Raw genomic sequence first — 14,015 nt, 5'->3', positions numbered from 1 at the left:
CTTTTTTTTCTTTTCCCCCGAGTCGGCAGGAAATTGAGCCCTTGAGGGGAAATGAACTATCTTTCTTTCTTCAGCCACCTTTGTCAAAACCTTCCTGTGCTCCTTGGAGAGGCAGGAAATGCTCAGGGTCCCTGGCCTGCAGTCCCATCCTCCCAGAAAAGCCCCTGGGACTTAGAAAGGACTCCAAATCTCTTGTGGTGTTGGGTTTCCAAAGGCAGGTGCCAATCAGAGTGGAGGGTGGTTTGGAACCTGTGCGGATGGGTGTTAATGCCCTTGGGGAGGGACAGGCAGAGAGGTGGGGGTGCTGGAGGCAGAATCCACGTGCCATTAGGCGTGCTTAGAGATCCCAGGTGCTCCTGGATGATACTGATGCAGCTAGATGAATATTAACAGAGTGGCTATTAATATTAATGACAATAATAAACAAGTGTGAGGATTATTTTTAAAGAGGGCTGCTGCTCCAGCTGCTGCCTCCCTTCATTAAGAAGCTTCTGAGGTTCTTGGCCTTCCTCTCCCCAGACCTCACGGCATCCTCATGACCTCTGCCTGGGCCAGGACTGAGCCAAAAGCCTTTCCGACACTTTGGATTGAACCAGAATCAATGCAGGAAACCCCGAGTTTCCGTCCAAGGCGCTCTGGGCGATGAGAGCGGATGGGGGCCAAGGAAGGGATGAATTGGCTTGTGTACCAGGCAGCCAGCTGCCAAGATGCTACTTCTGACCCTCTCAGGCATAAGGCCATGCTGTCTCCATCCCCAGAGGAGTGTGGGCAGGGGGCTTGCAAGGGGACAATCTCTCGCGAAGGTGGCTGGAGGAATTACCCTGCTAAAGTGGTCATGAATTATAGAAAGAAGAGGCGGGGAGGAAGACCCAGAATATCATATGTGTAAATAAACCGGAGTGGCGGCCAGACAGAAAAGCCAGCCACCAAAGTCCTGTTACCCACAGCGCCCCTTCTCCTCCTGACCCACTCGCGCCGACTACCACGGTGAGTCGCTTACGACCTCCTTCTTCAAAGGATTTGTTAATAAGTCAATGACGGAACATCTAAAGGGGAAAAAATATTTCTCTTTATAGTTGAAGATAATTGTCCCAGGAAAAAAAACACAACAAACCTTTAATTACAACTCACATGGAGAAAGCTTGATTTGTGGGCAAAGCCCAAATGCTGAGGAGCTGGATGTAAAATATTTGTAATATTTAGGGAACCTAGAGTTTTACATAAAAGTAAACAGCATTGCCTGAAGGCACAATTTCCAGCAACACAATAAAATGTGCAGTGAATTTATGGCGGCCATCCATTAGCTCTTACCAAGGCAACGTCGTCCCTATCTGTCGTCCATCATTATAATAGAGGGTTAATGCACCGAATTTACATAAAAAAGTCATATTGTCTGCATGAATTATTTACACTCGAAGCTGTTTTTACAGCTTGGTTTCAAGCTGGATTCTGGGAGAGATTCTGCCAGTAAATTACTCTGTGGAGACCTGGTTCTATAACTGCGCACGGAGCCGGCAATGAAAAGAAAGGAAAATGGGCCGGCCCTGGCGGGTCGTTGGTGCTGACGCCTCTCGATGGGGGCTGGAGGCGGTGGAGGGGGCTTGGGAGGCTGTCGGACTTTGCTGCTGCAGATGTGGCTCTGTCTTGGGGCCCATGGCTTTGAGGGTTCTTGCCTCGCTGCCCACGTGGTCCAAGCCGGTTCAGGCCACAGAACCACAGCGATCCTCCAGAGGAGTCTGAGGGCTCTTGGTGACTGAAGTCAAGAGGTCTTTTAGGGATCGGGGTCCTGGAGAGGGAAAGGAGCTGCTGTGTTGGCTGGAGCAGGGGCCTAGCTCAGCGGTATGAGAGAGACCCATTGTCCCCATTGTACAGATGGGAAGACTGAGACCCTGAGAGGCACCTACTTAAGAAGTAGGAAGCCCATTTATCCCAGATGGGCCTGGGGGATGTGGGATGGGCAGACATTTTAGACATAAAGGGAGAGTGGGGCTGGGATGGGGCATCCTTGGAGGACATACAGAGAGTCCCCATGCCTTCCATCTCAGCCGTTATGCTTTCTAGGATGTTTTGCAAATCAAGGTAGTGTTTGAGGTTGAGCTGGGGATGAGCTGTCACGTGGCACTGGGTTCCCTTTTCACTTTAGGGTTTAGGATGCTGGAGGAACTGCTCCCACTTCTGGGCGATACGGAGTTACGGGAGGCCGGGCATGCAATGGAAGCACACCTGGATTTTTAATCCCATGACAGCCACGTGGCCTTGGGCAAGGCTTTTAGCTTCTGGGGGCTCAGTTTCCTCATTTCTAAAATGGTATTTTTAATCCCAACTCTCCCAGTCTGCCCCTCTTCCCCCAAATGACGAGAGGCTAAGAGGAGATAACATACTCTGGGAGGGATGTGTTACCAGCAAGGCCACAGGAGACAGGGGTCATCAGAGGGCAGCCTCGGGGTTAGGGCTGACAGAAGGCCTTGAAAAGAAGAGTGTAGGAGAGACAGCTGGAGAGAGGGCCGGACAGTCAGACACAATGAGATAAAGTCAAATCCCAGAGACAGAGAGACAGGGAGAGACAAAGAACAAATACACAGAAACAAAAGAGAAAGGGACAGAGATGGAGTGGGGAGCGGGGGGAGGGGGGAGAGGTGACTGTCACAGGGAGAAAAGAGTAAGTCAAACTCAAGCTGCCTAAGCCTGGGACATCCTGGGGCCCTGAGGATGTTTTCCTGGCCTGCGGGAAGTGGTTGGCAGGGCGGGGTCTTCACTGGGCCAGTGCTGCCTCTTGCCTGGACCTCTTTTATCCCTCCAGGCCAAGAAGCAGCTGGGCTTCTCTCTGGCCTGCAGATTCCTGCCTCTTCTCCCTCTGCTTTTCTTCAGCACCAGGAAGCCCAAGCCGATGCTGGGCCCCCCTACCTCTCCCGCCGCCCCCCACCCCCAGTCCCCACACCTGCACTCCGGGTCTCCTGCTCCCTCCCAGCGGGTCCCAGGGGCCCTGAGACAACAAATGACTCCCTGCTGACGGGTTGCTGGCTGCCTCCTGCCTGCCAGCCCGTTCTGCTGCACACCGCAGATAATCATGTAAGGCAAGGGAACCCCTCCTGCCCGCGGTCGTGTGATTTAAACCTGAACTTTGCTTTGCTTTCATCCCCAGGAGAAGCAAGATTTAGATGATAAATTTCTCTGTCTTCCTGAGAGCATGCACACACAGGTGCGCACACACACTGCAGACTCCCTACGCGTGAAGACTTACACACAAATGTGTCCTCCCCATTGCAAACCACATGTGTACACGTTCACATATGACGCATCTGTATGCACACACATACACACACTGTCCAGAGAACTCACGGACATAGGTTATGGCAGGGGGAAGATGTGGTGATGGCTGGAACAGCTGGGATGGATGGGGTGGGTGGGAGAGGGCGGAATGGACAGGCAACGCTGAAATTGCCAGAAGCTCTCCAAACCTCACCCCACCTGGTTGCCGGGAAGAGGGGAATGGGGTTTGCGTTTTTGTGTGACTGGTGTGTCTCCGTGCGTGGGCAGGTCTGGGTGTGTGTCTGTGGGTGTTCTCAAGCGCTGGTGCCTTTGTTGATGCTGCTGGCCTCAGGCACGCGGGTTCCCCTCTCCGGTCTTCAGTTCCCTCTGGGCACTAAGGGTCCTGCAGGTTCTGACTGTCATCAATCTGTGTGACCTTGAGGGTGTGTTTCCCTGAGGTTGAAGTAAGCGGGGCGTGTGTATGTGTGTGTATGTGTCAATGTGTTTGGGAAATGATCTGTGGGTGTGTTTTGCTTAATGGAAGAATTTGTGAGGGCGCGGACATGAAGCCATCCTTAGTTAAAACTGCACCCCTCCCTGCTTCTTGCTCCTCTGCTTGAAAATTCTCCACAACATTGATCACCATTGAACACTCTGTATATTACTTAGTTACGCCGTCTCTCTCCCCTGCCAGCATGTAAAACTCCATGAGGACAGGAATTTTAGCTGTTTTCTTCATGTCTGTATCCCCACTATTAGAGCACTGGCACGCGGTAGCATTGTGTGTTCTATAAATATTAATTGGATGAATGAACAAATGAATAACTTTAGCATCTCTTTCAAGAGTTTCCTTAAGTGTCACTTTTTTTTCCCTGAAAATGCTGTTAATCATAAAGTGCCACCTGTGGACCAGTGGGCGTGACCTCACCAAAGTGCAGGTAAAGTATGGAAAGCAAGGAGAGAGGGGAGGTTACTTTTTAAGAAAGAGAATGTTGCTTACCTTTTCAGGAGCAGTTTTGAAGGAGTTCTGAGGATGGAAAAGCACATTTCAGGGTATCAAGAAGGGAAGTGGAGAAGATCAGGCAAAGACAGTTGGTTTGGGAAAGATCTGGAGGAAGGAGGAAAACACATATTAACTGAAAGAGGCCGTGAGGTTACCTGATCATTCCCACTGACCTGGTGACTTTCATCAACCTTCCTGTCGCGTGACTCAGGTCCACGGCATGTGGTAGCTTACAAAGGTTTTCCAGCTGTTGGTGAAAGGGAGACTCTCACTGAAGGTAGGAATTAATGGGAAAATGTCTAGGACCGTGCTGTCCAGCCCGGGAGCTGCTGGCCAGACGTACGTGGTTGTTGGGCACGTCAATGTCACTGTCATGACTAGGCCCTGACCACCTGCTTAAAGTTGCTACCTGCCCCTCCCAAGCACTCCACTTCCCCTTCTCTTGTTCTAATTTTTCTTCCTCCTAGATCACCTTCCAGTGCACTGAATAACTTACTAATCTGAGTTGGTCTTTTACTGGTGGTACCCCGGTTAGAATGAAAGCCCTCACAGGAGGCGGGGCCTTGGTCTGGTTGGGCCACTGACGTGCCCCACGTGGAAGAGGGCCTGGCTGGTAGCAGGTGCATAATTAATACTTAGTGGAAGCATGGGGGGGCTCTGTCCATGTCGGGAGGGTGTGGTGGGCTTGGGAAGGGTTGGTGCGGATGGGCTTGTAGAGCACGTGCTGTGGGGGCGTGACGGTGGAGGGGCTGTGTTTTGATGGTGAGGATGAACGTGTTTGGGAGGACGGTGGGCTAGCTGCGAAGCTCTGTCCTCTGAGGCCCCGAGGCTGGTTCTCTGATAGAGGCTTCAGGTTCTAGGCATCCTGCCGGGTGTTGTCAAGGGTTTGCAGCAGAGCCCCCGGTGGCTTCCCGTGTCATTTCAGGAATCCTTTTCTGAGCTATCTCTTTGGTGGCCATGGACTGAGCTGCAGTCGTGCAGCTTGCTGGGCCCACTCCCTCTGTCCCTCTTGGGTGGACCTGGGCCCCAGGCTTAGTGAATTTCCTCAACCTGTGGCTTGGTCTGACCCCTGGAGAGGGGAGGAGTCAGGAGATAGGTGAAGGCGTGTGGTCAGTGCTGGAGGACGTTCGTGCTGGGTGGCTGGATGCAGCATCTGGATATTCGGGGCATGTGGCTAGGAGGACAGGCCTTGGGCAGGTGGGGATCCTGGCCACTGGGGGCTCAGGGGGCAGATGTCCGTTCACAGTCATCAGTGTCTGGCAGCAGGTGACTGGACTTTGATGCGAGGCTGGGTAGAAGATCCAGGCTGGCTTCATGCTTCAGCTGAGTCGAGGGTCCAGGGGTCAGACCCTCAGGAGCTTAGAATGTGTGTGTGGAGATCAGCCTCTGGGGTGAAGGCGAGGAACCCACTGAATCTGGCCTTCAGGAAGCAGTGGGGGCTGTGCCTCAGCCCAGTCCCTTTTTAAGGGAAAGAGGTGGGAGCAGAGCTTCTGGAAGGTGGGGGTAAGGAGCGACCATCCCTAGGGATGAGAGTGTCAGGACCCACGAGGTGCTCAACAAAGTGGACTTTGGGCCGAGGCCCAAAAGACAAATATAGTAGGGTCAGAGACAGTCCCCTTTAGGCGGCACTTAGGAACTATTGCCTAGTGTTTAGGATCAGACAGGGCCCTACTTAGCTTTCACACTTTCCTGCTGTGTGATCTTGGAAGGTTTCCTTAACCTCTCTGAACCTCAGTTTCCTCGTAGGCAAAATAGAGATACTTTAAATTTCACTCCAGGATGGAAAGGATTAGGCTGCTGTTACCACTGGTACTATTTTATTCAAAAAACTGCACAGAACCGGGAAGGGAAGACAGTTGTGAGAGGAGTTCACATACAAAAGAGCTAGGGTTTTGGCTGATCGCAAAAGGGACTTGCATGGGTGGTGAAATCTGTGACACTCAGAAAAGAGGGCAGTGAGACCAGGTACCTCTTTCAGATGCTCGACAGCTTAACAACCGGTGGATGAAGGACATGAGCTGGTGTGTGGCGGAGAGGAATTGATTTCCTGAGCACCTACTGTTTGTCAGATGCTTCGCATACCTGGTTTTACTTCATCTTCAGAAGCGTGCACACTAGACGTGACCGTCTTTATTTTGCAGACGAGAAACTAAATCTCCAGGAAGTTAAGTGACTTTCCCAAGACCCGCGGAGCTGGGATGCAAGCCTGGATCTGCCTGACTGTCTGCCACATCATGCTGCCTTCCAAGACACTGCGTAGCATCTCTCAGGTCCCTTGAGAACACCATGGATGGCTGTGAGGGCACAGAGGGAGCTCCCATTGGGCTGTACAATGACCATGGAACGTTCCTATAAGTGGAACCGGGACAGTCTGTGAAGGTCTTTAGACGCAGCTGTGGGGCTCTGCCTTCTACCCCGTTCTGACCAATATATGCCAAGGACACGGAAGAAGATGTAAAGAGTGCAGACCTGTAGCAGTGGGAGCTGCTGCAACAGGGGAAACAGTCAGAGAAAAGGCTCAAATTGCATGATCAGGATCCAGAAAGCTCTCCATAGGCTGGAGTGACAAGGTGAATTTAGCATGAGGAAATGTCACAGGGAGAAATGCTGAGGCCCACCTTGACTACAGGAAAAATTTATAGAGAGAAGCAGCAGCCCATGAGAAAGGGATTTAGAAGTTCACGGGCCAGGAAATTCAGTGTGTCAGTGGGCTGGCTACATTAACAGAGGTATGGGGTTTAAGTCAAGGGAGGAGAGCCAACCATCCTGGCGCAGCCTGCTCTCTGCCCTGGGCAGTTTCTGTTGTACATATTTGAAGGTCATGTGCTATTTTCTGCTTTTTCAGCTCTTCTTTTTTTGGCGGGGGTTTCTTTGGGGGACAGAGCCCTTCTGGAGTTTGACCCTTGGATTCCATCCAGAACAGCCCTCCAGAACGACACCTTTGAAGGTGGGAAAGCAAGCTGCAGATGTTCTGAACTTTTGTTGGCGCGGTGAGTTCTGGATCTGATCTTTATGCCAAACTGCCTGAGGAGGGGAACATGCTGGTCCCTGAGTATTGTGGAACAGGGAGGGGTCTTGTCCCCTTGGCCACTGGCCAGGTATATCCACCACTTTTCCAGCTGTCTCCTGCCACTCTTAAAGCTCTCAGCCCGGTGGTCAGTGGTTTGCCAGAGCCTGGCAGGGCTGGTTCCCCCGTGCCGGAGGCAGGCAGGAACAGAGAGCCTGGTAGTTGCTCATGTCAGGGCTGGATCCCTGCTGGAGCTGGGGTGTCACCTGCCAAGCTGAATTCGGCACAGGAAGTGCCTGGCTGGGAGACGTACTGTTTAATTTGGAGGTTCTGTTCCACTCTGAAATGCACTTTTTTTCTGGCAGCTGCAGTGAAGTGAAGCTGTTGCATTTCCCTCTCTCATGCCAGAATCACAGCCACTTTTTCCTGAGAAAGAAACGGCTGCAGACAGTTTTACTCATGAAATACTTCTTTTCCTCTTAAATCTGTTTTTGTAATTTTTTTTCTGCCTGAATGTTAAAGTAAAACGGATGATATTGAAATAAACAAGGCATTCGTGATAGTAAGGTTAAAGCAGATTGTTGGGGGTGGGGAAGGGGGTTGGCTCCACCCTGCGTTTCTGCACACAGGCTGCTCATAGCCTGTTGAGGACGGGAGGGAGAGAGTGTATTCAACGTCTGTCCACCTGCCAGCCCAGAGGAGCCCTTCTCTCTAAGGGTCTTAGGGAGTCACTGAGAAAGGCCATCGGGGAGGGAACCATCATTTATCAAGAGCCTACTAAGTAATACAGGCAAGGTCACTCAATCCTCAGAGCAACCCTAGGGGATAGGACCCATTTTGTAGATAAGGAAAGGTGAGGTTCAGACGGATTAAGGTGAACCAGTCAGGGATATACAGACCTGGGGTTTGAACCTCCATCTGTCTGACCTCAAATGCCTTGCTCTTTTTGCTCTTCTTTGCTCTAAGCAGTTGGATCTTGAGCTGGGGGATGTAAAAGGAGGAGCAGAAGGAGAAGAAAGATGATGAGAGACATCAGCCAGCACTGAGGAGTGGGCATTCTACCTGGCGAGATGGAATAAGACGTTGACCGCCGTGAGTGAGCCAAGCCCTAGCTGTTGGCTTCTGATGAATATGGGTGGTTTGGGGAAGGGTGTGGGGTGTGGATGGGTTTGGCTTGATAATCAGGATGGGCTTCCTGGAGGTGGAGGTCTCTGGAAGTTGAATAGAGGTGAAGGAATGTCCTCACTGCAGCGTAAGCAAAAGCAGAAAAGGTCTGAGTCTGGCTTGGGTGTGGGGAGGTAAGTTCGAGCAGGGTAGTGATGATTGTGGTGAGCGTATATCTGTTGGAGTTGGGGCAGGAAGGAATCAGGCTGGAGAGTGTATTGCAAAGAAAGAGCCCTGGGCTGGGAGGCAGGTGTCTAGTTCTTGTCCTGACTCTGCTACTGACATGCTGTGTGATCTTGGGCAAATCTCTTTCCCTCTCTGGGCATTAGATTTTCTGTCCGTAAAATGGTGGAATTGGACTAGAGGATCCTGAAGGGTCCTTGCATGGTCCTATAAAGAGAGAAGATGACTAGAGAATCCAGAAGGCTTGGGCTGTCAAGACTTGGCACTAGAATCATGAAATGTTAGTGCTAAAAGGGCTCCCAGGAATCATCTACTAAATCATGTTACTTTATGTCTTAAAGGACAAGTGGGAGTTTTCAAGGTGAAGGGAAGGTAGGTGGAGGGGGAAAAGAGGGCATTCCAGGCTGGGGGTACAGCATGAGCACAGGCATGGATGGAAGCAAAAGAGGGTGGGCAGAGGACACCAAGAGGTTCAGTGTGGTTGAAGAATAAAGACCAACATGATGCAGAGGCAGAGGTAAGTGATCAAACAGGAGAGGGAGATGGGGCCAGACCTTGGAGAACCAAGGGGCTTTGATCCCGTCTTCTGGGTAATGGGGAGCCATTGAAGGGATGGAAGGGACATGCTAAGGGGGGCAATTCTGAAAGATCACTTTGACAAGTGTGAGGATGATGGATTTGGCAGGGGCTGAGAATGGGCACAGGCCAGGGATGAGTGCTGTAAGACCAGTTAGGAGGCGGCTGTGTTGGCTCCGTGAGAGATGGTGAGGGTCTGAGCCAAGAGGGCAGAGTGAGTGTGATGGGGACAGTGTTTGTTGCAGAGGTACAAGGGAGTAGGGTAGAGAGCACTTGCCGATTGATTGGGTGTGGAGTGAGGAAGAGGGAGAGTCAGGGACTCCAGATTTCCAGCTTGTTGATACTCACTGAGACGGGAAACACCGGAGGAGGGATAGCATCTTGGGAAGGAGGATGAATTTGGTTTTGGACTTGGTGAGTTTGAGGCATCCATGGAACATGCAAGGAATGGCTTTTTCATTCCCTCCCTCACTTGTTTATTCACTTATTCATATTGAGCATCTCCTATGTACCAGGTAGATGCTGCCTTCCTGGAGCTGTCAGTCTAGAGGAGCATTCAGAGAGTTCTTCCTTATGCTGCAACTCCATCTGCGGAACTTTTACCCACTGTTCCTCTTCTGCCCTTTAGGACCTCGTAGGAGCCTACCCTCCTCCAGAGAGTAGAGATCGGTGACTATAGTTCCCTGCATCACCTCTGGTTCAGGGAATCTGGAGCTGTGGAGAGAATGTGGACTTTAGAAAATCGTACAGAAATAAATTTTAGGCTGAGCATCTTTTTGTATGGTCTCATCTGTTAAGCGGGTCTCATAAAACCTCTTTCCCAGGCAGTGATGTGTTGGAGTGGGTTCCTACTGGCTTGTAGAACTGATTGAGGACGTCCCTTCCCAACTCTGTGTTCAGTGACATCCCGCTGGCAGCTCAAAGCTGACCACGGAGGGGATATTTACACCACAGAAATCGACAAATACTACAAATCAGGGCTCTTTCTTTTCTTCCGGATCTTGGTTGATAATTACTTAACCAGCATACTGCTGCTTACAGAGTTATGGGTACGGTGATGGGTGCTGAGCCCCAGGCACATGCTTGGCACACAGTAGGTGTCATAAGTGTGATTACCTTCTCCTTTGACATTTCCTTTGTTTAGGAAATTCTACTGTTTCCCTTGCTGGGGATGACAACTCCCCTTCAGCCAGAGCCTTCTCCCTCTTCACAGACAAGGTGGTTCTGATGGAAGCTGCCATCTTCTTACTCCCCTTGGATCACAGAGGGGTGGAGTCAAAAGGATGAGGATTTTGGAGTCTTATGGATCTAGGTTTGGATCTTGGCTCTGCATCCTGCTAGCTATGTAATAACCCTGGGCAAGTTATTTAATGGCTCTGAGCCTCAATTAAGTCACCTGTAAACTGAGGATGGACATGCCTCCCTCATTAAGTTGTTGTGAAGATGAGATGAGGTCATGGGTGTGTGGGTGAGCAAGGACCTGGCACTGAGACGGCAGTTTCACCAGTGCTGGTCTCCTTCCCCTGAAGAGTCCAGTGTGGACTTGGGTACCAGCTCTGACCAGGGGAGGTGGGGGGAAGGAGAAACTGGGGCCGCGTCCTTGGGAAAGATGTTTTCTGGTGGAACATGTAGGCCAGGAGAGGCTGTGGGCTGTAGGACCTTCCAAATGTATTCCGAGTGCAGTGGAGGGGAACTCCCCGGGGCCGCGGTTCACGCTTGCCAGGCCCTCACCTGCAGATCTGCAGATAAACTCCTCTCATCAGCTCGGATCGTAGGTTTCTGGGGCGGCTGTGGCAGTCAGGGCTGCACTGATTTACCACCCAGCCCCGAGCAGATTAAATCACCCAGAGTCATTTGAATTTTACCCGGCCTTGTCACACAAATCTTAGAAACTGCTGTCTGGCAGGAAACTTTCTCTGTACTTCTTGCAGGAAGTCTCAGAGCTCTGGAAATTCAGGTGAATGGGAAGAAGGAGGTAGTGCCTGGGGGGCTTCTGCATCTTCAGGTCAGGTTTGAGTTGGGGAGTGAGGAAGGAAATGTGGGGTGTGTGTGTGCGCGAGCGTGTGTGTGTGCATGTGTGAGAGAGAGTGAGAGCAAAAGAGAACTTGCTGTAGAGGCCTCTGGGGGCAATGTCATCTCTGGCTGTGTGATGTAGGGCAAGTCACTTAACCTCCCTGAAACCCAGAGGATTATTGTGAAGATCAAAAGAACTAGGTTGTATAAAGCATTTTGTAGGCTTTAGTGAGTTCTGTCACTTCTAACTGGGAAAAATAGACAAATGACTATATAAATAAATTAAATATGGCTGTGGTTACCATGTATTGAGGAGAGAGTGAGGGCCCTGGAAGCTAAAACGGAGGGGGAACAATATCAGAGTTCTGGGGCTTGACTTGAGTCTTAAAGGAGGACTAAGTCCCAGGAAAGTGAAGTGGAAAGGGCTGTAGTGCATTCAAGATCATCAACACCCCATCCACCTCCAACAGTGTGCATGTCTGGAGCTGGGTCCTGGTTGGTTTAGCTGGTCAAGATAAGCCACTCCCTCCCCAACCTAGGCACATTGGCTGGCTGTAAACCAATCAGTACACACATTCCTCCAGTCATAGGGATTGGTTTTGGTTGGCTCAATCAAGCAGAAGCTCAAAACTTTTGCTAGATGGCTGGAAAAGACATCTAATTTCTTTTAATCTGGATTCAAATGAGTAAGGATGTAGTCCTAGTTCCTGGTAGGCCTTTGGTGACTAGGAACACAACCTGAGACTCCTGTTGACATAGAGAGGTGGAAAGAGCCTGGAAAATCACAGAAAAATGGCATGCCAGCCTTGATCAAACTAAGCCTGAAGCCTGTGGCATCTGGACTATTCAGTTAAGTGCTAACAAATACACTTTTTAAACCAGTTTGGATTTCCTTTTTATATTTATTGCAACTAAGAGCTGATACAGGGGCTGATGGAGGGAACTGAGCTGGGAGTGAGAACCAGCTTGGTATTAGGCAGCGGTTAATGAGGAGAACGTTTAGGCTGGAGTAAAGTGTGGGCAGTGGTATGTGATGGGCGGGGGTGGTAGGGGGCTATAGGAAATAAGGCTGAAAGGAAGTTTGCAATTGAATGATGGAAGGACTTAGATGCAAGTTTAAGAATTTGAACTTGATTCTGTTGGCAATAAGGAATAACTGAAGATTTGCAAGCAGTGGAGGGGGAGGCATAGAGTGATGTGAACATGGTGGTATCTTGGGAAGATAAACGTAAGAGTGGAATATAAGTTGTATTGGAAGGAGAAGCGGGGGCCTGAGACTTGAAAAAATATTATCATTTACTGATATTGCACATAGTGTTTGTATTATCTCACTTAATCCTTATAACAACAGCTCTGTTTTTTTCCTTTTAAATGGCATTTCAAAGATCTTGAGGAGTAATGCCATTTGATCGTATAGATAACTAAATGATAGTGAGGACTTGAACACTGGTCATCTGACTTCAAACCCTGTCCCCTTATTCCTCACGTTTGTGATAGCACAGGTGACTAATACCGACCAGGCCAGGAGAGTGGTCAAGGGGCTGCAAAAGATGGAGCAAGAGACGTTAGGCTGATGAAACCCTAAATATATTCTTATTAGATCCAGAAACTAAACCACGATAGTTGTTATCCATATCTTAAAAAACGCTTTTCCTAAAGTGCTAGACGTTGTAATTAGACAAGAAGATGAAATAGTCAATATTGAGGGAGGAGAAAAAAATAGTCATAGTTGACAGATTCAATGATTATCTGGAAAATCCAAGCCACTTTCCTAGAAGAAATTAGAAAAAATAAAGAATTTAGTAAAATAACCTGTTACAAAACAATATATACAGAAACTGATAGCTTTTCTGGTTATAAAATGACCCTCTAGAAGGTCAGATAAAAGGCCTCATTGACAGTGTCAAGAAGAAAACAATCACAAAAGTAGCTGGAAATAAACTTTACGAGAAACGTATAGAATTTACATGAAGAAACCCACAAAACTCTTCTGAGGGATACAAAAGGGGCCTGAATAAATACAACATGTGCTTAGTTCTTGGACGAAAAGATTTAATACTATGAGGCCAATTCTCCTTAAGTGAATGTACAAAATTAAAATAGGTCGATCAAGACCCTAACAGGATTTTAAAAAATTTGACAAAAATGATTATAAAGCTAATCTGGAAGAATAAAAACTGAATGTAGTCAGAAAAATTCTGAAAAAGAAAAATGATAAATATTTACTCTATCAGATACTAAAACGTTTTATAAAGGCCATTAATGAAAATTTCTTCTGTAAGAACCACAGATCATTGGGACAGAACAGAGTCCAGAAATGGATCCAAGTATTTAAGGGAATTTTATGTCTGCTAATGTTTCAATGGAGTTGGGAAAATATGGGCTATTTTATAAATGGTGTTGGGAAAATGGGCCAGCAATTTATGACACAAGCTAGTTTTCTACCTCAGTCCAATGAGATCAAGTCATGAAGACCACAGAAATACAAATATGAATGAATATTTTGGTCATTTTAAGATGGGGAAGGTCCTTCTAAGCATGACGTGATATCCAGAAATCATAAAAGAAAATATTGACAAATTAGGATATAGAAAATTAAAACTTTAAGTACCTCAAAGATCATTAGAAGAAAGGTAAAAACAAAAACAAAAACAAAAGGAAAGAAAAGAAAAGAAAAGGGAAAACATCTGCCTTAGACAAAAGTTTAATCTGACCTCAGAAAAAAAAAATTCAATCTGATCTCAAATATACAAAGCACTCTTACAACTCACTAAGAGATAAATATCTCATTAGAAAAATGAGTAAAGGACAGGAACAGGC

General features: G+C 48.7%; 1 long non-coding RNA gene across 2 annotated transcripts in view; it reads left to right on the top strand.

Moving 5' to 3' along the window:
* LOC116282976 (uncharacterized) overlaps positions 1 to 12,705 on the top strand; it is a 56,043-nt gene extending 43,338 nt beyond the window's left edge. For both annotated transcript variants that reach the window (XR_012079257.1, XR_012079256.1), the window contains exons 2-5: positions 6,394 to 6,822; positions 7,135 to 7,242; positions 8,229 to 8,351; positions 9,811 to 12,705. This is a non-coding gene — a long non-coding RNA (uncharacterized lncRNA). The remainder of the gene's footprint in view (positions 1 to 6,393; positions 6,823 to 7,134; positions 7,243 to 8,228; positions 8,352 to 9,810) is intronic.
* Positions 12,706 to 14,015: the final 1,310 nt, after the last annotated feature.

Source organism: Vicugna pacos, chromosome 13, assembly GCF_048564905.1.
Source record: "Vicugna pacos chromosome 13, VicPac4, whole genome shotgun sequence".
NCBI lineage: Eukaryota > Metazoa > Chordata > Mammalia > Artiodactyla > Camelidae > Vicugna > Vicugna pacos.
The sequence above is the reverse complement of the archived record's forward strand: the minus strand, read 5'-3'. Positions and strand labels throughout refer to the sequence as shown.